Below are 22,340 nucleotides of genomic sequence, written 5' to 3' on the forward strand. Positions count from 1 at the left end.
TAGCCTCCATGTTCATCAAGGGATGACTAGATAAAGAAAATGAGATGGATGTGTGTAGGCTCACAAACACGCACACAATAGAATACTTTTCATACATAACAATGAAATCATATCTTTTACAGCAACAAAAATGGAACTGGAAGTTCTCTTATGTGAAACAACTTGGAAACGAAAAGTCAAATACTGCATGTTCTTAGTTATAGGTGGGAGCTAAATGATGTGCACACGTGGACATAAGGATACGAAATAATAGTCATTGAGGACCTGGCGGCTGGAAAGGTGAAAGTGGAGTGAGGGATGAGGTATTACTTAACGGGTGGTGCAACATACACTATTCCGGTGATGTGGATACAAAAAGTTGTGACTTCACCACTACATAATATATCCATCTATCAAAACTGCACCTGGGGTGGCGCCTATGGCTCAAAGGAGTGGGCGCGCCAGCTCCATATGCAGAAGGTGGTGGGTTCAAACCCAGCCCCAGACCAAAAAAAAAAAAAAACCAACAAAAACTATACTTGTAGTTCTTAAATTTATACAAATAAAAAAATAAATTAAATCCAAAGTGTGAGCAGTTATTTGCAAATCACTTCAGTTAATTCTTTTAATTTTTTAGATTGAAAAAAATAAAAAGAAGCTTTGATTATATACATGTTAACCAGTTTAAAAATAAATTCCTAGAGTTCCAGTTTGGCGTAAACTGGGGAGCCTTATTGCGCTCTCTGTCTCTACTTACTGTGGCTACTATACTTGACAGATGACATAGATGGTCCATTTGAGGACTCTGAAAAGTACAGGATAGCAGGCATATTATTGCTAGAAAGATAACAGAATCCTAAGTACCACAAGACAAGCTATGAAATTGAAAATTTCTCTTCAGACTCTTTTAGCCTGAACTGAAGGCAGCCCAAGACTCATAAGTGGGCATCAACATCTCCCAAGAAAGGCCCAAGAGAAATGACTTCCAGTTTAGACACAAGCAGGAAGGAAAAAGATCTGATAGTGCAAGTGGGAGCAGAAGGGCCTACAAGTGCCTAATTTTCTGAAAGAGGGGATTTTTCAGTCAGATGATGTATGGTTCCAAGAGCAAAATGCCCATTGTTTTTCTCCTTTTAATTTCTCTGAACAATTGAATCTGGATGAGCGCATAGTTAGGGTAAAGGATGTTAAGTATAGGCTCGGCGCCCATAGCACAGGGGTTAAGGCACTAGCCACATACATAAGGTGACCAGACGTCTGGATTTTTAACAATCGTCCTGTGTCCCACAGTGTTTTAAAAAGGTCCCGATTTTTGGAAAGAACGCACAACAAGCTAGGGAAGGGCAGGAGAATGGGAAGGGAATATTCGGCTGCTGTAAAGGTTAATGTAACTCCATTTGGGATTGAAGAGGTTAATGTAACTTCATTTGGAAATGAAAAGGCTAATGTAAACTCCCTAATTCCCTCCTAGGCAAGGTCTCCCAGGTGGAATCGGTATCAGAAGGATACTGGCTCCCTCCCTCACTTCTAGGCAAGGACAATTAGCTCAGAAGGAGCCAAACTGCCTGGAACAAACAAGTAGAGCCCCCCTCTCTAGAGGGTTCCTAACCATAAACAGCTCAGCCAATAGCCCATGAAATTCCTCTATGGCTTTAAAAACCTCAACTGCTTCACTAGGGGGTTGCCCTTCCTCCAGCCACCTGAAGGGAAGAGTGGCCCAGGCATATGCTAGCAAAATAAAGCACTTTTTGTCTTTACATGTGTGTGGTGGTCTCTCAGCAGTAATTCTGGTCTCAACACTGCCATGTGGCTATTTCACCAGGATATGAGTTTTATATTATTTTTGTTAATTTTATAATGCTAAATTTTAATAATAAGAAATAATTGTTGAGAAATGATTATCGAGAACTGCTTATCAAAGTTTACATTGTTGATCAGTTGTTAGAATTTGACCACTATTGTTTGGACTTAATGAACAATGGCATTTTTTGGCATTGGCAATCATGAAAACATTTTGTAACTGGATTTCAGACCATAGACATCGTACTGCATGCTAGTGCTAGTTAACCAAGTGATGTCAACAAATCAGCTATTCAGATAATTTAGTTAAGTAATTTATTTATTTATTTCATGAATTTAGCAGACAGTACTTGTATTATTTACATTTTATAGTGGTGGCAAAAAGTCTAGCACTGGCCTTGAAAGTGACACTTATGACTACAAGGTATCATTATTAAAAAAATATATTGATAAGGAAAAGGTTAACTCTTGGGCATCAGCAAAAATCACAATAGAGAACAAATGTTTAGAAATATTTCATCATTTTGAAACAACCATGTTCTATACAATAATGCACTAAAAATTGTGGGATATGCACTGTCCTTACCAGGAACTAATGCTGTGACGGAATGCGTTTTTTTTTCTACAGTAAATAAAGTGTGGACATCAGAAAAATTGCAATTAAGTGTTGAGACTTTGAAAGCCATTTGATGTGTGAAATATAATTTAACAAATTCTTGTGAAAAATTTCATGACCTTTTAAACAATGACAGCAATCTACTAAAAAAAAAAAAAATCACTCAAATGAGAAATAAGCCAAAGAATAAAATAATACTATACATGATTTTTTTTTTTTTGGCCAGGGCTGGGTTTGAACCCACCACCTTTGGCATATGGGGCCGGCGCCCTACTCCTTTGAGCCACAGGCACCACCCTATACGTAATTTTTTTAAATGTATTATATTTGTAAATTGTGCTTATGTTGAAATAAAAAATTATATATTACAATACTATTTTTGTGTTCTGTGAAAATTTTTGTTGCTCCATATAGACCAAATTTTTAATTAAGAAACCACCACCCCTACCCCCTCACCCCTGGTCAATGGTGTACTGCTTTACCAATGTTAAAAACTGGTCACCTTACACATACACCAAAGTTGGTGGGTTTTACACCTGGGCCAGCTAAAACAATGATGGCAACTGCAAGAAAACAGCCAGACATTGTGGAGGGTGCCTATAATCCCAGCTACTTGGGAGGCTGAGGCAAGAGAATTGCTTAAGTCCAAGAGTTTGAGGTTGCTGTGAGTTGTGATGCTACAGCACTCTACTGAGGGTGACATACTAAGATTCTGTCACCAAAAAAAAAAAAAAAAAAAAAAAAGGTAAGTACAACTCTGGCTTTTTGGCCAGTGAACTAAAAAATGATGAACAATAATACGAAAATATAGCAGAAACCATAGAGCAAGAAGAGCTTAGAAAAGCAACCATAACAGGTTATTTAGGAAGTTTTGAACTCTGCTTTGAGCTATGCTTATGTGGATCTGATTCTAACCAGGACTAAGACTTTGTGAATTGAACTAACAGTTAAATAGTCACACAGGTCCTGGAATGATGATGGGCATACATGCAGGACAGACCTAAGAAAGATCAAAAAGGTTATAGAAATAAAATTGATTTTGAATACACAAACCAAAAAGGCTGGTCAGAATATGTGGTCTGAATCAAAGCAAATTGGTTGCCTGCAAAAACAAATGAAATGTGGAAACAATCCAAGTAACGATCAATACATGGTATACAATGCCATATATGTGTACCATGTAGTACTACTCAGCTATACATAAAAAAAAAAGGTCATCTAATATTTTTGTAAAAACTTAGATGGAACTGAAGGCCATTCTTCTGAGTGGAGCAGCATATGAATGGAAAAAACAAATACCACGTGCTCACAACACTGCATTGGAACTAGTCAATCAACTCTTATGTGCACATATTTAAGTAAAACTCAACAGAATGAAGTAGGGGAGAGGAGAGAGGAGCGGTTGGGTAAATTCACACCTAACTGGTATAATGCACAATTCCTGGGTGAAGAGCACACTTTCCACTTTGACTCAAATTGTGCAAAAGCAAACTATGTAGTCAAACATGTATAACCCTATAATATTATGAAATTTAAAAAATCCCAAATTAACATCTTTTTGGCATATAAAGAACTTAAAATACCAATTACATGTTGACACATGTTGGATTATATAAAAACCACCTTAAGGTAACTATTGTAAACATGTTCCAAAGAGTACAGGGAGCCTTTTTGAAGTAAATGAAAATATAGAGAGTCTCTGCAAAGACATAAAATATATTTGTAAAATGTGAAAAAATTGCAACTAAATTTATGTTAAAAGCAACAAAATATCCATGGATATGTTGAATGTGTATGACATATGAATGTTATTAAACTTGAAAAATGACAAATAAAACTTACTCAATATTCAAAACAAAGGAAATATTAACCAAAAAAATGAACAGAGATTTAGGAACCTGTGAGATGATACTAAAATGTCATGAAATCCAATAAGGAAAGGAAAAAGAGCACCATGGAAAATAAATATACCTATACATATGTATGTCCTTATGTAACTAATATTTGAAAACTTCTCAAATTGACCAACAACACCAAAACACATTTTAAGAATATTTATATTTTAACCCTACACAGCAAAAATCCAAAGAAGTTTATACCGAGAATCTCTACACAGAGGAAGGCTGGGTCTCAGTGCTGATGGCTGCTGACTGAGCACAGAAGGCTCACTGAAGGGAGGGTTGGTTGTGAAAAGTCTTAACAGTTAAGCAACAATAAAGTTTACCACATTGATTTCCTCTTTCACAAAGAAATTCTCTATAGCCTATGCTGCTGACTGATGGCATTTTACCCACAGCAGAACGTCCTTCCTTCACAATTGGGGTCATCATCCCCCCAACAGAGTCCAGCATTGGGACAAGGCATTGCTTCTCCTCTCCAGGGATGAAAGACCTGGATGGTGTCTTCTTAGTGTAACCAAGTATGTCAATTTTCTTAGCTAAATCTTGGTGCTGTTTGGACACCAGCACGCCCTGCTTCACCTTGCCCTTCTATAGGTTATAAAGGCATCTATCTACTTTCTTCAACTCTCATGAAACAATTTCTGTTAGCTTCGGACTTCCTCTGCAGCTTCCCTCCTATCTCTCTCAGCCTCTACAGAATGAGAGGGAGTTAGGGCCTCACGCTGTATTAGGCTTTCACTTAAGGGGAAGTGGAGTTGTTTGCAGACTACCACAACTTTCTTCATATCAGCAATAAGGGCTGCTTTGTTTTCCTGTCGTGTGTGTTCACTGGAGTAGCACTTTTAGTTTTCTTCAATAGCTTTTTCTTTGCACATTTGGGTTACTTTAACACAAGGCCTAGCCTTCAGCATCTCTGGGCTTTAGACATGCCTTCCTCACTAAGCCTATCCGTGTCTAGCTTTTCATTTGAAGTAAGAGACATATAACTCCTCCTTTCAACTGAGCACTTGGAGGGTTAGAAATTATCCTAATGGTGTTGACTGTTGTGTCTCAGGAAATAGGGACACCGAAGGAGAGGATGAGAGATGGTGGGATGGTGGGATGGTGGGATGGTGGGATGGCTTGTCAGTGGAGCAGTCAGAGCACACCCAGCATACACGGGTTAAGTTCATTGTCATGAGTACAATTCATGGTACCAAACATCTACCATGATAACATTAAGGACTGTTGATAACAAATCATACTAACAGACCTAATAAGTATGAAAACATTTCAAGTATTGTGAGAATTACCAAAATGTGATATGAGCACAGAGTGCTGGAAAAAAAATGGCAACAAGAGAATTTTTTCAAACAGGGTGGGTGATTCCATTTACATGACATTCTTGAAAAGACAAAATTATAATGACAAGGAAAAGAGGAGGGTTTTGCATGGTTAGATGTTGAAAAGTGTTTGTAATCACAAGGCAGTAAGATAATACAAGAGACTGAAGTGATGGAAAAATTCTGTGTACTGATTGTGGTACAGAAAATTCAGAGGACTGTAGGGTTAAGAAAGCAAATTTTCTTGTACGTTAACTTAAACACAGACATGGAAATTTGTAAATATTACATTTGGTGAGGCTTTTAAAAAATATTTGGAATTGTTTTATAACAAGTACTATCAGAGTCAATCAGTTCATGCACTGAAATAGTCCTCAGCTCCTGCAGAATTCCGTTCTTGATTGTTCCAAAGCACAGAAACTTTTTACAGTCTCCTTATTTGAGTGACTATTGACTTATGTTCAAGGAATGCCCATTTTTATTTCAGCACATCAAACTCTTGACCTTTCTTTGATTCATTGTTCGGATCTGCCCAGTGTACTCTGAAGACCCTTTTAAGCTCTCTGCCTGTCTTTATTTGTCATGAACTTTAGATTGCACTGCTTCCCTATTCTTCATGTTTATGAGGAACCTAAAATGTTGGCCAGGTTTCAGTCCATCGCCTTTGGACTTTCAAGGTAGTATTGGAATAGCCTGCTGTGAATTGCTCTATATCAAAACTGGAGTACAATCTAATTATTTACTTAATTAAAAGAATAAGCATAGAATAAGATGTGTAAAAAAACTAGGCAGAAAGTAAAATTTAGATAAAGATATATTGATACAGATATCTGAAACTGTTTTGAGCTTAGTACAGAATGGCAGGCTGAAATACTTTGAAAACCTGTTTTAGGTACAAGTCAATTTACATGAAGCTAAATATATTGTTATGACACATTTTCAAGACCATAGAACGTTATGTAAAATTGTGTTTGCTGCACTGAAATACAAATGCAAGAATGTCAGCTTTTAGCCAAGATTTAGAAACAAGTACCTAATCTACCTACCACCCTAAATAGCTAAAAGAACCATATACTGTATAAAATAACAGTTTTCAAGACACTATGAGTCTGTCAATAAAATCAGTAAATATTAATCCCTGAAATGTGGGGGCAGGAGATGAGTCCTATCACCGCCTCAGCGGACTGTTCCAGTATTGTATTCCTCTGTAGTACAGGGCAGAGGACCCCGTCTGGAGTCTGTAATTCTCCCTGGGTGAGAAGGGAGGGCCGGCCATCCAGGGATGTGAAATGGCTATAATGCACAGCGCACAGTTAACAATGAGCACTTCAGATTTTCACTAGGCCCCTCTGGGGGTTTTATGTCTGTCCTGATGAGTGAGTCATGAGAGGAAACCAGCTAAGGTGAGGGAAAACGCTATAGGAAAGAATAAGAAGGGACAGTTCCAAGGATCGAACAAAGTGAATAATGAGTGCAGATGGTCTTTGGGTTATGGACAAGACACGTCTCTGAGAATGACTTTAGGTTGGATTTGTATGTAACTCAGGTTCTTGAAGAACAGCGCATATACAGTAATAATAACAGTAATAATGCAATAGTGGCTCAAGTGTGGTAAAAATATTATAACACGATGAAATACTGTAATAGTAATAATAGTACCCTTGTACACACAAAAAATAAATTACAGAAACTACTGTGCTATTTCTTTTAATTCAAACAAGCGTAACATAAAAAAACTCATATAACACATTTAGATAAGAGATAGAAGAAATTATAAAAATAATATTAAATGTTAACATTCAACTAATGTTGCCTTAAAGCTAGGCTAATAGGAATTTTAAGCTTATTTTGATCTTCTAACCAAATCAATCTTAACCTTTCCATATCAATAATTAGCCCACTATTATTCTTAGTAGTAATTCTTGGTTTCACTGGAACACTGCCTTTCGCATGTTCCATTATTTTCATTTTATCCTTTATAATCGATCTGATAGTCGAGTGACTGAAACCTCGGAAATGCTTTCCCAGTGAGTGATGGTGTCTGGCCTTTCTCTAAACACTTAATTATTTCTACTTTTCTTTTGATCCTCATCACCTGTCTCATTGCTATAAGCTCACCTGGAATTGAAGTGGACTTTCACTTTGGAAGTACAGTCATAAGGGAAAATACAAACTCACAAAATCCAATAAAAGTTAAGACAACAGTGATACTGTCTGCAGGTGAATATACAAACAATAAAACTAGCCTCTACTACAAAGATGCTGTGCCAGTGAATCCCTATGTCATGGGGGTCTGTTCACATGCACGGAAGAAACTATTAATTCATTATTTAATTATAAATTATCCTTATAGGAGCCCATGTCCAAGTATGGAATGCCATGAAGTAGGGTTGTCTGTGGCTCAGGGACTGCCTGCAGTTCCTAATCCCATGAGTCAGAATAAAAAAACTTCATAATACATGGCAGATAGAGTATTCAGAAAGATTTTAACCTCAGTAGTGGAGCATAAAAGTCCTATTTTATCAAACCTCATGAATCATAAAAACATGAGCTTAACAGATTGTGTCCAATGAGCTTATCTGCATTCCTCAGCAAAAGCTTAAAATATTTAAAGAACACAACATAAAAAATGTTGAGCACCTTAAAAACGTGAAATTCACGACATGTGGCATCCGACCTACTCTGAAAAGAAGTAGGGAATGTAAGACATGATGAGGAGAAAATACAACCAACTGAAACTGACACAGAGACAGTTAATAGACAATCGCATTATAGCTCAGACTCTAGCAGACACACTGATCACATTCAAGACCTGGAAGATTTAAAAATCTAATATCTACCTATTAAAAATACAATGCTAAGATGAAGTGTACACTATATGGGATTTACAGTGGATTAAACATTGTAGGAGAAAAGTTTCGTGAACTAGATAACAACATAAGAGAATCTATAGGAAAATCATTCAATCAATAAAAATACTGAAAGGAAATGATCAGAAGATCTGAGAGCTGTTGAGTATGTTCAAATGACTTAACATACGTGAAATTGAAATTGGAGTCCCAAAAGATACATGGGCCAAAGAACATTATGTGAAGATCTAAAGGCTGAAACACCAAAACATTTCCAAATTGGATAAATATTATAAATTGAGACTGTTAACCTTAGATACAGGAATAATGAGGAAAACTTCACAAAGAGATAAAGAATAAATCTTCAACAATCTTCTGGGGCTGAAAATATCGGGGAAACGAATAGAATAAAGATAACAAGAGGCTTTTCATTTAAAGTAAGCAAAAAGTAATGACACACAATTTATTTAATAGTATTATTATTATTTTTTTTTTTTTTGCAGTTTTTGGCCAGGGCCAGGTTTGAACCTGCCACCTCTAGTATATGGGGCCAGTGGCCTACTCCTTTGAACCGCAGGGGCCGCCCTAATGACTCATAATTTTAAGGATTGAAGCAACCTGTTAATTTAGAATTCTATATCCTACCAAAATTTATTTTAGATATGAAAGCAAAATGAAGGCTTTTTCAGATATACAGTAGATGAAGTTAGTCATCAACAGCAGAGATGCCCTGAAGGAAATGCTGAAGGAACCCATTCAAGTATCTGGGTCCTGATACCAGATAGAAATTAGGATATGCACAAAGTCATGGAGAACCCTGGAAATGGTAATAAATACTTTTTCTAATAAATATTAATATAACCATTAATTTAATAATTAATTAATATTAGCTAATTGATAGTTAAAAGCTGTACACAGAGGGCACCAAAAAATGTATATGCATTTTATGAGATGTTATTTATGTATTACTTTTCTAAGTTGATTTGAATTATGGTGGCAATGTATGGTATTGTGTAAAATGTAGTTTGCTGAAACATGGCACTAATCAAATGAATGCTAGTGTCACCATGCAACAGTCAGGACAATTAAAGAAAATTATGGAAGCACAGTTACTATTTGAGGAGTGCAGGAACACTTGGAAGTGGTATTTGGAATTTGAAAATGTTGTGAAAATATAACGACCACAGAGGCACTGAGTCCGGGGGACCTTAAAGGATATGGGTGCTACAGAAAATTAGCTACACTGGTGGTACTTTGGGAAAAAATTGAAACGGCATATGCTGTGATACAAAAGGACATTTTGGTCAAAGTTGCTCAAGCAGTAGTTGGCTGTCGCTAGAGGTAAGTCTGGACGCTGATGGTAGCTAATATAAGAAGCTCTTGTAATTGTACTAGCCAAATGCGACTTATATTCCTCTTTTATTATCCATGTATACTGAGTATTACAATTTAAATACAGTTTTTTTCCTTTCTTAAAATCTGTATACATTTTTTGACACCCTCTGTATATACATGAAGATTCACACAGTAAAGATATGGTGGTCAGATTAATGTACCTCCTGAAAGATGTCAAGGCCCTAATCCCTGACAACCTATGAATATGGTAAATTACACAGCAAGAGAGACTATGCAAGTTTATTTAAGTTTATAGACATTAATTAGGAAGAGCATTATGGATTTTGCAGGTGAGACCAATTGTGCGGTCTCTTAAAAAGGAACTATCTCCAGCTGTAAAAAGAGGAAGGCGGAAGCTATGAAGCAGAGATGTCAGAAATATTCCAAGTATGAAAAAGACTTCAACATGCTCCTGGCACCAGGATGTGGAGACCCACATGCCAGGATCTGAGCAGAGTCTCTCAGACCTATGGGCTACCTCCCCTGGGTGACATGCAGCCAGCAAACAGGACCTCAGTTCTACAGAAGAAAGACAGGGAATTCTGCTCACAACCCATGAACAGAGATTCTGCCCCAGAAGTCTCCAGAAAGAAACACAGTCCTGCAACACACTGATGGTGGTTTTGTGACATTTGAGCAAATCCTAGTGGAGCCTAAAAGGACTTTTTGACCTACAAAATGTGAAATGATAAATTTGGGTTGATTCGAGCAACAAATATGTATAAGGTGTGAAAAAGGGTTAAAAACCCCACTATAATTGGTTTTAATTTATGTAAAAATACCTCATGAAATTGCTACAAAGGCAGAAGGGGTATTTTAACCTCTGTGAAATAGTGTAACATTACTAAAGGGAGACTGAAGAGCAACTACTGTAAAAAACTCATAATGATGAGTTACAGGTAATAAGCCAGAAAAGAAAATTTAATCACAAAATACACAAAACTGAATGGGACAGAGATAGAAGAAAAAGGGTACAAAGCCTAGGCAAGACAGGAAACTGGACCCGCACCTCTCACCACTTATAAAAATTGATTCAAGATGGATAAAAGAGTTAAATCTAAGGCATGAAACAATAAAAATAAGTGGGTAAAACACTTGAAGATATCGGCATAGGGAAAGATTTTATGAAGAAGACTTTCATGGCAATTGCAAAAACAACAAAAATCAATAAACAGGACCAAATTAAACTGAAAAGCTTCTCTACAGCGAAGGAAGCAACAATCAAAGCAGACAGACAACTTTCAAAATGGGAAAATATATTTGTATATTATGCATCGGACAAAAACTTGATAACTGGGATCTATAGGTAAAGAAGACAGAAGAATGACTAATAAACATATCAAAAAAAAATGGTCATTATCTCTAATCATCAGAGAAATGCACATCAAAACCACCCTAAAGTATGACCTAACCCCAGTAAGACTGGCCCACATGACGAAGTCTCAAAGTTGCAGATGCTGGAGTAGATGTGGATTGAAGGGAACACTTTTATGCTGCTGGTGGGACTGCAAACTAATACACCATTTTTGGAAAGAAGTATGGAGAATCCTCAAAGAACGCAAAGTAGACCTCCCATTTAATTCTTTAATTCCTTTACTAGGCATCTACCCAGAAGGAAAAAAAAAAAATCCTTTTATCATACGCACATTTGCACTAGACGGTTTACCCCAGCTCAATTTACAATCCCCAAATGTGAAAACAATGTAAATGTCCCCCAACCCAGGAATGGATTAACGAGCTGTGGTATAAGCATACCATGGAATACTATTCAGCCACTATAAAGATGGAGTCTTTACATCTTTTGTATGAACTTGCATGGAGGTGGACACATTCTTCTTAGTCAAGCATCACAAGAATGAAGAAGCAAGAATACAATGGCCTCAATCCTAATATGAAGGCAGTAGATGAGCTAATACAAGGGGGGGGGCGGTAGGGGAATGAGCATATTGGGAGAGGGGAGGAAAGAGGAGAGTCGGGGTCAGGGTGTATGGCACACCTCTTGCAGGCAGAATAGAATTATAAGAGGGACTTTACCTAACAAATGCAATCAGTATTACCTAATTCCCTTTACACCCTCAATGAATCCCAAATGATTAAAAAAATTAAATAGAAAAAAATAAAAGAAATAGCAAGAGTGTAGTTTTATTTTATTTTTTAAATTTCAGATTAAGGTGAGGTTACAAACAACTAGGTTACAATGTTTGCCTTCCTTAGACAGAGTCCCCGTTGAATGTGCTTCCTTCCCACACCCAGGAGGTGTGCCAAATACCCTTACACTGTGCCCAATAAGTGGGAGCACTCCCATGCTTCTCCCTCCTCTCCCTTCCCCTCACTGCTTCCTTCACTCCATCTCTGCATTAGATTGAGTTTTTCTCTTGTGTGGGAGTGTAGCAGATCATCTGCTGGGTTCGTATTAGTATTGATGACATTCTACACTACTGTCAACGTGGATTTCAGAGCAAAGAATATTATCTGAGATTAATTCTATTAATGGAATCATTTCCTAATGAGAAAGAAAGTAATACGTCAAGAGGAGATAAAAATTATAAACTTTTATACACATAATAACAGAATTTCAAAATATAAGAAAATTTAAAAAAAGGTATGGAACTTCCGGGAGAAATAGACAAATTCATAATATGAGAAATTAAACTGCCTCTCTCATCAACTGATAGAGCAAGTGCACACATTAACAAGGACACAGAACACTAGGTTAGCTTTGTCAGTTGACCTTAACCTAATATATTCCCACCAAAACTCCAGCAGAAGAATACACATTCCTTTTAGGAGAACAAGGAATACACTTGAAAAGATCTAAATGAAAAAAAGTATTTTCTTACTATGTTAGAATCAAATTATAAAATCCTGACAGATGATATTCAGGCAATAAAGGTTTCAAAAAACGCTCTCAGATCTAACCTTAGGAAAAGAGAAAAAGAAGAGTAAATTAAACCCCAAAAAAGTCAGAAAATATAAAATGAAAAAGATCAGATTGCATAAACAATAGAAAAAAGAAAAGAAAAGTATGAACTCAAGGAAACCAAAAGCTGTGTCATTGAGAGTTCCATATAGTTGATGAAATTCTAGCCAAACTGAACAGAAGAGAGAAAGCAAAAGAAAAATTAATTCTTGATCAATTTTCATAGGACTGCTAGGAAAAGGTCACTTTCTCAATATAATAAAGAAGATCTCTTAAAAGCCTAAGACTAAAAACATATTCATATTGAAAGAATGTGCCAGGGTGGTCTCTGTGGCTTAAGGAGTAGGGCACTGGCCCCATATACTGGAGGTGGCAGGTTCAAACCCAGCCCTGGGCAAAAACTGCAACCAAAAAAAAAAAAAAAAAAGAAAAGAGAGAGAGAGAGAGAAAGAAAGAAAGAATGAATGCCCCGCCTTCTCAAGATTTAAAGGCAAGGCAAGGATGATCACTTCTATCACTTCTGTTCAATACTGTTGTAGTGGAGGTTCTGACTAGTATAATAAGGCAAGGGGGAAAGGCATGTAGATTAGGAAGGGAAAATTAAAACTCATAATTGGCAGTGACATTATCGTCTATGTAGAGAATCCTATGGAACTTAACAGAAAGCTAACCAAAGCACTGTATCTAATAAGCAAATTTAGTGATGCTTCAGAATAAAACATTTCTATCAATACTTACATATAATGCCACAACTAAAAACTAAAATGTAATGTGGCTTATAATAGCAATGAAAAATAAAATATTTAGAGATTTATTTAGCAAAGATTAGCTAGGACTATATACAAAACTCTTCACACACAACAAGCATATGAAAAGATGTTCAGCAGCCTGAGTCTACAGGGAAATGCAAGTTAAATTCACGATGTGAAACCACGAAACACGTTTAGAATGTCCAAACACAAAAGCTGTGACCACATGTGAAGATGTGAACAATGGGAACAGCCATCCACTGCTTCTGGAAGTGTTTAACAGCACAATCACTTTGAAAACCATGTTTGAGGTTTTAAAAAATGTGAAATGCATGCCTACCATGTAACGTAGCCGTGCCTCTTACAGAGATTTGCATGTGTGCATACAAAGACTTACATATGAATATGCATCACAGTTTTATTTCTAAGCCCAAAACTTGAAACATCCCCAAAACCATTTGAGTAAATAGGTAAGCAATTTGTGAAACATTCTTATAATTATTATTATCAATCATTACAAAACAATGACATTGTTTCATGTAACAATCTGAAGGAATCTCAATTAATTTTGCTGAGTGGAATAAAAAAGTGAATCCACTGAACCAAGTGTATTTACCATATGGTTATATTTATATATTTTCTACCAGTTTTTGCAGGTGATGGATATATTCACTATCTTCACTATTTTGACTATGGTAATGTTTTGTAGATCTATCTATCTATCTATCTATCTATCTACAGACATATATAGATATATATACACACATACACATACAAATATATGTACACATATGAGTGTATATCTACTTTTTAAATGTGTGCCACTTATTATATATCACAAACTCTTAAAATGCATGCTAGATAACAGGAATTAGATTAGTAGATTGGCATAACACTGTTAATAGTATGATGAGGAAGTGTTATTAAGACATCAGTAAAATAATTTGTATTACTTAACATAAAGAAAATACTAAACAGTAACAATTATCAAATAAAATAACTCTGTGATTAAGAAAATCACATTTTTGCACAAAATAATTAAAAACTGAAATCATCCCAGCGGTTCTAGACTTCCTCCTCTGTGCATTTCTAAGACATACCTTCACCTTTTCTTGAGTGACTGTTTTAATCTGTGCCATTAGAGCAAACAAAAATGGATAATTTCAAGTCAGGACACTGGAACGGATGAGGGACCAGAAACTTCCTGGAAACCCCAGAGTCATTTTCTGCACTGACAGATTGTACCTGACCTAAACAATTTGTGAAATCTGCCTTGATTACTCACGGGCTCCCGACTCAAAGTTTCTTTGTGTTGCCTTATTTAGATCTTTCTGTCTCAAGCTGAAGGTACAGCCCCATTTTGTTTGCAAATATGACTTTTGTAATTCTTATGCAGGGGATTTTATTTATTTATTTATTTATTTATTTGGAGACACAGTCTTTGTTGCTGTCACCCTCAGTAGAGTGCCATCACATCATCATAGTTTACAGCAATCTCAAACTCTTCAGCTCAAGTGATCCTCTTACCACAGCTGCTGAGTAGCTAGGACTAGAGTCACCTAACCTAACACCTCAGAATATATATATTCTCCTGATATATAGGAGAGGAAGGAAGTATCACTCTTGCTCAGGCTGGTCTAGAACTCCTGAGCTCAAGCAATCCATCTGCCTTGGCCTCCCAGAGTGCTAGGACTATAGGTGTGAGCCACTAGGCTGGTCGTTGTGCAGGGGACTGTTGACTGAATTCTTTTTCTCTGGCTGCATCGTATCTTTTCCTTAAGAATGAAATTTTCACAAAATTTAGTTAGCTTTCTGTATCCACAAGTTCCTCATCCAAGGATTCAACCAACTATGGATTGAAAATATTTTAAAAAAGTAATAAAAGTAACAATTCAACAACACAAAACAATCAACTTTTTAAAAATACAGAATTCCAGCTATTAGCAGTGCATTTACATGGTATTAGATATAACTAATGAAAAGATGATATAAAGTATATAGGAATACATGCATAGGTTCTATGAAAATACATGGACATTTTATATATGAGATTTGAGCATCAAAGGATTTAGGCATTTTGGGTGGATGGTCCTAAAATCAATTTCCTATAGATACAGAGGGGTGACTAAATTCTATGGAGTCTAATAAATCCTTTCGAATACTTGAACTTGGGAAAACTTTACAGAGGTGAAATTGATAAAGTGAGATCTCATTAGGGGAAACTCTTGTCATAAGGCAGACACCATTGAGAACTGGTTACTAGAATTGATACTCGGACGGACTCTTACTGGGAAAATGGGAATTAGTCTGGCAGAAGGGCAGAAGGGGAGAGGGATAAAGTAGGGAAGGAGAGGAGAATGAATCATGTTTTAGACAAAGATTATACACTCTTCGTCCTAGTAAAATTAAATGTACCTGCATAAGGAGGGTAAGCATACTGTTTTTAAGAAGATATAGCACAGGGAAATAGTTTTAGTTACAACTGAGTAGTTATTTTGTTTGTATATGATGTGAATTGAATTTTCTGTACTTCTAATTTTCGCTGTTATAAACACACCTGCTCTGGATGCCTATGCCTTTATTGAAAGTCACAGGACAGGACACAAAGAAAAGATGAAGGCAAAGCTACTGGCCACAAGGAACTTTCAGTGTGAATAAAATACTGACACTGCTTCCTACATTGTCTTTTAGAGAAGCACATTTTAAAGAACAGACCTTGAGAATTCTCTTCAAAGTCATTTAGACATTAATTGTCCTAAATGCCTTTCATCTACACATTGTCAGATGGTATCTTGATGGTACCATTTATTTTATTGATCAATTCTATGAAATGGTAGAATTGTGCTCTGGTGCAGTTCTCTGTGACCCCATATAGATCTCATGAAGTTGGCATTGTTTTTTTTTCTTTCTTTCTTTCTTTTTTTTTCACAATACACTTGAATCCTTAACAACCAAATAGTAATGAAAAAAATGCAAAGGCAAATCTTTATTTGACGGGACAATTGCTGTTCTGAAGAGACATGGATTCAGAGTGAGGATCTGATTTAATAGTGAGAAAATTCTTCCTTCTTTTTTTTTTTTTATATCAGGGACTGAATGTAATAAATAAATACAGGTACATTCTTTTCTAGGGACTTTCAAATTTGATATTATAACTGTAAGTGTTCTTAGGAAATCAAGGTAAAGGAGAAATAGAGATTTAAGGGAAAGTGAGGAATTATATTAACTAGCCACATCAGTCACATGGGGGAGAAAGGCAGAAACAGTGGTGCCTAGATTGTGCAGGTGCTCTCTCATTTCTCTCTTTCTATCTACTCCCTATAATCTGAAATGTTCTAAAATTCATAGAAAAAATATCTTTCTTTCTTTGTATTTCCAGACTGCTAATCGTAGAAATTGAATGGGGTTGCTAGGGAAAAGAAATAATAAAATTAGACAGTATTTGGGTTTTAGTAAATGCTTATTTATTGACTTAAGTAAATTATATATTATATTTGATCTATCATTAAAAATTTATTCATAATTTTTAGTCATAAAACTTATTTAAAATACCTATCTGCATGATTAATGCAATCACATTATTGAGGTACAAGAGGCTAGTTCACTATCTTTTATTTGTAATGCTTGACATTATATATGATTGAATATGACTTAAAGAAAGATTTAGAATAAATTTTTCAATTATTATAAAAAGTATTTTCTTGATTTTCATGACTTTCAGAAATGGCCATAATAGGTAAGAATACAAAACCACTGCCTGAGAATCACTAAGGTAACAAAGTACACTACGCACTCAGACAGCACTTCCACAAATAACCTGGGCCATTATCACCCACTGCTGATTTTAATGTTCAAAGAAAGACCAAAGACACAATTGCTTCAAAATTGTCCTAAGTGATTTTTATCCAATCCCAATTGTTCCTGCCTCCATTACCCCAAATTTAAACATACAGTTAGTGGATCTTCACAAATTTATAAAAAAATTCATAAGGTAATGAATCATTTTTACCTTAGAAGAACATGTGATAAAAATAATTCTCTAATGACTCTATTTGAAATGTAAAGGTTATTTCCAGATCTTTCATCCATATGAACATTTTCTACGTAGTATGGAGGACAATTAAGGAAGGGCCAGGAATCAAATGGTGGGAGGATGTACAGGGGTTAAAATAAGAGAGACACCTTTGATCCTCTTTTAAAAGGTATATTTGTGATGTGTGTTGAAAGGAGCAAGCGTGTGTATACTTATGATGTAATTATCTAGTTAAGAGTTCAAGAATTTGTAGGAAAGGTGGCTAGGCAATTCAATAAACATCTCTGTGGATCTTTGAGAGATGTCACATAGTATCTCAACGTCCAGCAAGGCATGATGGGTCGTAAATGGAAGGCAGTCACGAGGAGGTTACTGGATGGAAAGGTTTTACATAGTTGAAAAGTCTACTTGAAGATCCAAAAAAAAAGCAGATACAAGCACATATCAAAACACAGAAAAACTTGAGAAGTATCAAGAAAGCACTGACACTTCCTAGGTGTAGGAAATCAGCTAACCAAAATTCGAATGTTGATGTTATGTAGGATTTCTCTCAAATTATCAATAAAGCAAATTCTTTTACTGATTTCCATGAGTTCAAAAGAAAATATATCCTTATGTTCAATGTAAATATTTCTTTAAACAGTCCTAAAATTCCAACCATGTCCTGTAGACTAAACTCAACTTCATAATGTTTCCCATCTAACAATTAATTTTAACAATCAGAGCTAATAAATCTCTACTTTCTGTATGTTCATTCTTGGATGACTGTATGTGTACATTATTTTTTAATTTATTATAATCAGAAGTTTACCCAGCCTACTAAGTGTCAGTGTTCACACTAACGTCTCCTGCGACTTCAGAATTGTCAAATTCAGGAGATGCTTTTTGTCCACACAGTCAGCTTTCCTTTTATTTGCTACACTGGAAGACCTAAAACCTCCACTGGAAGTCTTGAAATGATGCTTGATTCTTCTTGCCTTGGTGACACAGGTCTACCATGTGACTTTGTTTCAAATATGACCTCATCATATGCTTCCCTCTTCCTTAGCCCAAGCCTAAGTTCTCTCTCCCTTGAACTCACTCTATCTACATACCTATATCCTTCCTTTGCAGGTGACGTGCTTCTTTATGAAGCTCATAGCAAATGAGGTTTTTGATGGAGCACAGACACATCCACGACCTGCCCCAAGCTGCTTTTCAACTGCACCTAATCGCCCAGTGGATCACACCATCATTACATTTATCCTTCCCTTCCCCAAATACTAAAACTAGACACTTCCTACATTCCACACTCTTTTTGTCTTACAGATGTGGTTCTGTCTGCAACGTATTTCCTCTCTTTTCGTTCCCAAATACAAAGGAACTCTCCTCTCTTCAGCTGTGTCATGTATTCCTTTTCATCATAAGATAGTCTATGAATGTCTATAAAAACTGCACTTACTATATGCTTGTGAATCCAGCTGCTTCATAAACAACAAAGTACTTTAGAAAGTGAACTATTTTAATTATTGAGATAAAACTATAAACATCATAAGGAAGAAGATGTTGTGCGAGGCCTGCTATTAGTCTAAGCATGCGCAGAACATAGTATAAAACACACAGCCAGCACTTTGCTTGTATCTGTGGAATGAACGTATTAATGCAATATAAATTATTTTTGAAATGATAATAAAAAAGATCAGTTAAATTTTAAATATCTTCAGGAGGTGATAAATATTTTTTATAATGACTGGGTGAAAGTGAGAGTATAAGATGTCTCAGGGACACTCAGGTAGGTAACCTCAGAAGTAGCACTAGGTCAGATAATGTTTAAATTGATTTTTTTAAGGAGAAAAAAATTTTCATTGTATTTGTATATTTTTGTGATAACATCTTTAAAATCTCAGGGCTTAACAGATAGAGTTTATTTCATCTTATGTGTCTGCACCTAAAGATCAACTATGCCTCTGTTCTTCTTATATTCACTATAGGGCCCAGGATGAAACAGAAATCGCTATCTGGGGCATGTTAACTTCATGGCAGAAGAAAAGAACATGTCAGTAAAAGACAAAATTGGTATGGCATCTGTAGCTCAGCAGCTAGGGAGCCAGCCACATACACTGGAGCTGGTGGGTTCAAATCCAGCCCAGGCCTGCCAAACAACAACGACAACTACAACCCCCCCCCAAAATAGCCAGGCACTGTGGTGGGAGCCTGTAGTCCCAGCTACTTGGGAGGCTGAGGCAAGAGAATTGCTTAAGCCCAAGAGTTTGAGGTTGCTGTGAGCTATGATGCCGGCACTCTACCAAGGGCAACATAGTGAGATTCTGTCTCTTAAAAAAAAAAAAAAGAAAAAGAAAACGTGATGTTTCTTAAAGCCTGATTTCAGCCATGGTTTGTTTTATGCTTGCTTAGATGCCATGGGCCAGAGCATGTCAATGTCATGTAATTTATTGGATGAGGATACAACATCCTTCCATCAAAGGCATCATATTTCACAAGGCAATGGTCAGTGGTGCATAACCTTCTTCAAGTGAAAGGAAGAAGTTTTTGTGAAAACTGATACCAGACATTAAAAAAATATATTAAAAAAATCACGGAGGAATTAAAAGTAAGTTAAAAAAAGATCCTTAACATTTAGTGTTGCTGGTGCCACAGAGGAACCCAGCTAGGGTATCTTTCAACTAATTGTTGAAACAAAAGAGTACGAACCGGTGCAGAAAAAGTCTGCAAAGAGCAAGCCATGGAATCAATAGCAGAGCCTGTTCCAGAGCCAACATTTGACAAGGAATCAATGCATGTGAATAAATATTTGAGTGAAGCATTTGGTCAGGGCTTCCGTAAACTTGAGGGAGAAGGAAATGAATGAAAAGGGACTAAGAAAAAGGCAAAATAAATAAAGATTAAAATTAGTATGATTAAGATAAGAAGGCTTGGAATATAAACTGAGAGGAAGGGCATACAACGTGAGTCAAATTTTGCAATTGGAGAAAGACATACACATAGATAAAAACAGTGCTTTCATTGTTACTTTTTGTATCCTCAAACTTTTCACCGAAATACTTTCAAGAGATTATTTTATAAGAGAGGCATAATAAGGAAAAGCTTTCAGAGAAGCTCAAGATTTAAAAGGAGCCGGCAAGCAGGGTAAGAGTCAATAATCCTGAATGGGAATGATTTTTCTTGTTGAAATCAAGGCAGACGATGAAAGGGGAGCACAGCTGTCTGATGGCAAGCGTCAAAGCACTCCCTCAACAAGGTCCAACCGCATCACCCAGAAGGAAAATCAATTGATGTTGATTTTGTGAACACAGTTAATTTAGAGAGAAGAGGTGCTGGGTATTCTCAGGTATAAGAGGTGGCAACCATAAGGAAAAATATGACTAATTGACATAGTTCAAGCACAGGAGTTCATAGTAGGATCTGTGGTTGATTCTGTTAGAGGAAAGTGGGGTGTGGAGGAGGGTCAGCTTGACACAGACAAATTAGGATGTTATCTGCATGATTGATGTGAGTGGTATAAAATAACAAAATCTAGCATTTATAGTATTTATTTCATTATGGATATAATGATATAAATAAATAGACGTTTCTGTTTTTCTGTAAATAAATAGAACGTTTAAACCTTCTTTAAATAAATAGAGAAATACAGAACTAAATGTTGCCGTTTTAATGCAGAACATGATAAACTTAAAGATCTACACTTTGTTAACTGGACATATTTTATACCTGAATAAACCTGCATTCAAATGACCATAATAATAAGTGACAAACACACGTGTATAACATAGCATGGAAATAGATTAGAAAACACGGTAAGTGCATTAAAGAAGAATTTACACTACCAGAAAGGATAAAAAGGGTGAGTATGAGTATGCCTGACTTCTGTATTAATATCATACTCAAATTCATGTTTTAGTTTAAAAAATATTTCATTACATCCATCTACGTATATATAATAACATGCCATAGTAAATATATTACATCCTTAAACAAAACTTCTCAAAGAAATCTACATACATTATTTCATATCAGAATGCCCACTTTCATAAAAAATAGTGAACACAAAGACTTGTTCATGATGCAATACACTTGCATATGCAATTTTAAATCCTTTTGAAAACAAGATGTGGTAGCTGGGGAAGTCAATAATTAACAACCTCAATGGCCACTGTATGTTACTTTTCTTACTGTATATAATACAGAAGGAGATAAGAGATGTATAGTTATAGGTATGGACAGACACATTCATATTTAAACTTATCCTTCATGCACTGAGAGTGCAGGTCAAATTCTCGAATAAGTATGGCACCTTTATTATATAGCAGAGTCTGCTGCCCTGAAAAGCTCCTGAAAAATGGTTGATATCTTTGAAGGACCTGGTTTCTCTATGGCTTAAACCAAAGCGTTTAAGGAAGTGGGGAGAGAAGTGCTCCTATGTCATGAGACTGTTTTGAAGGTAATGAGAAGCATTGAAGAATAAATATGTTTGAATGTCTAGCAGTGAGAATGGTGGAATTGTGAGATTAAGAATGGATTGTTACAACCAAGTTGTAACAATTCAAGAGATTAAGAATGAGATTAATTGTTACAAATTGTAACAAGTTGTAACAATTGTGAGATTAAGAATGGATTAATTGTTACAACCAAATTGTGAGATTAAGAATGAGATTAAACAATTGTGAGATTAAGAATGAGATTGTTGGCTCGGCGCCTATAGCTCAACTGGCTAAGGCGCCAGCCACGTACACCTAAGGTGGCGGGTTCGAATCCCCAGCCCGGACCCGCCAAACAACA

At 36.1% G+C, this 22,340-nt stretch overlaps 1 protein-coding gene across 3 annotated transcripts in view; it reads right to left on the bottom strand.

The window, feature by feature from the left end:
- Positions 1-22,340, bottom strand: part of NCAM2 (neural cell adhesion molecule 2) — a 488,664-nt gene that overhangs the window by 191,445 nt on the left and 274,879 nt on the right. The window lies entirely within an intron of this gene.

This window comes from Otolemur garnettii, unplaced genomic scaffold (genome assembly GCF_000181295.1).
Source record: "Otolemur garnettii isolate 467f Iridium unplaced genomic scaffold, OtoGar3 scaffold00009, whole genome shotgun sequence".
In the NCBI taxonomy this organism is placed as follows: domain Eukaryota; kingdom Metazoa; phylum Chordata; class Mammalia; order Primates; family Galagidae; genus Otolemur; species Otolemur garnettii.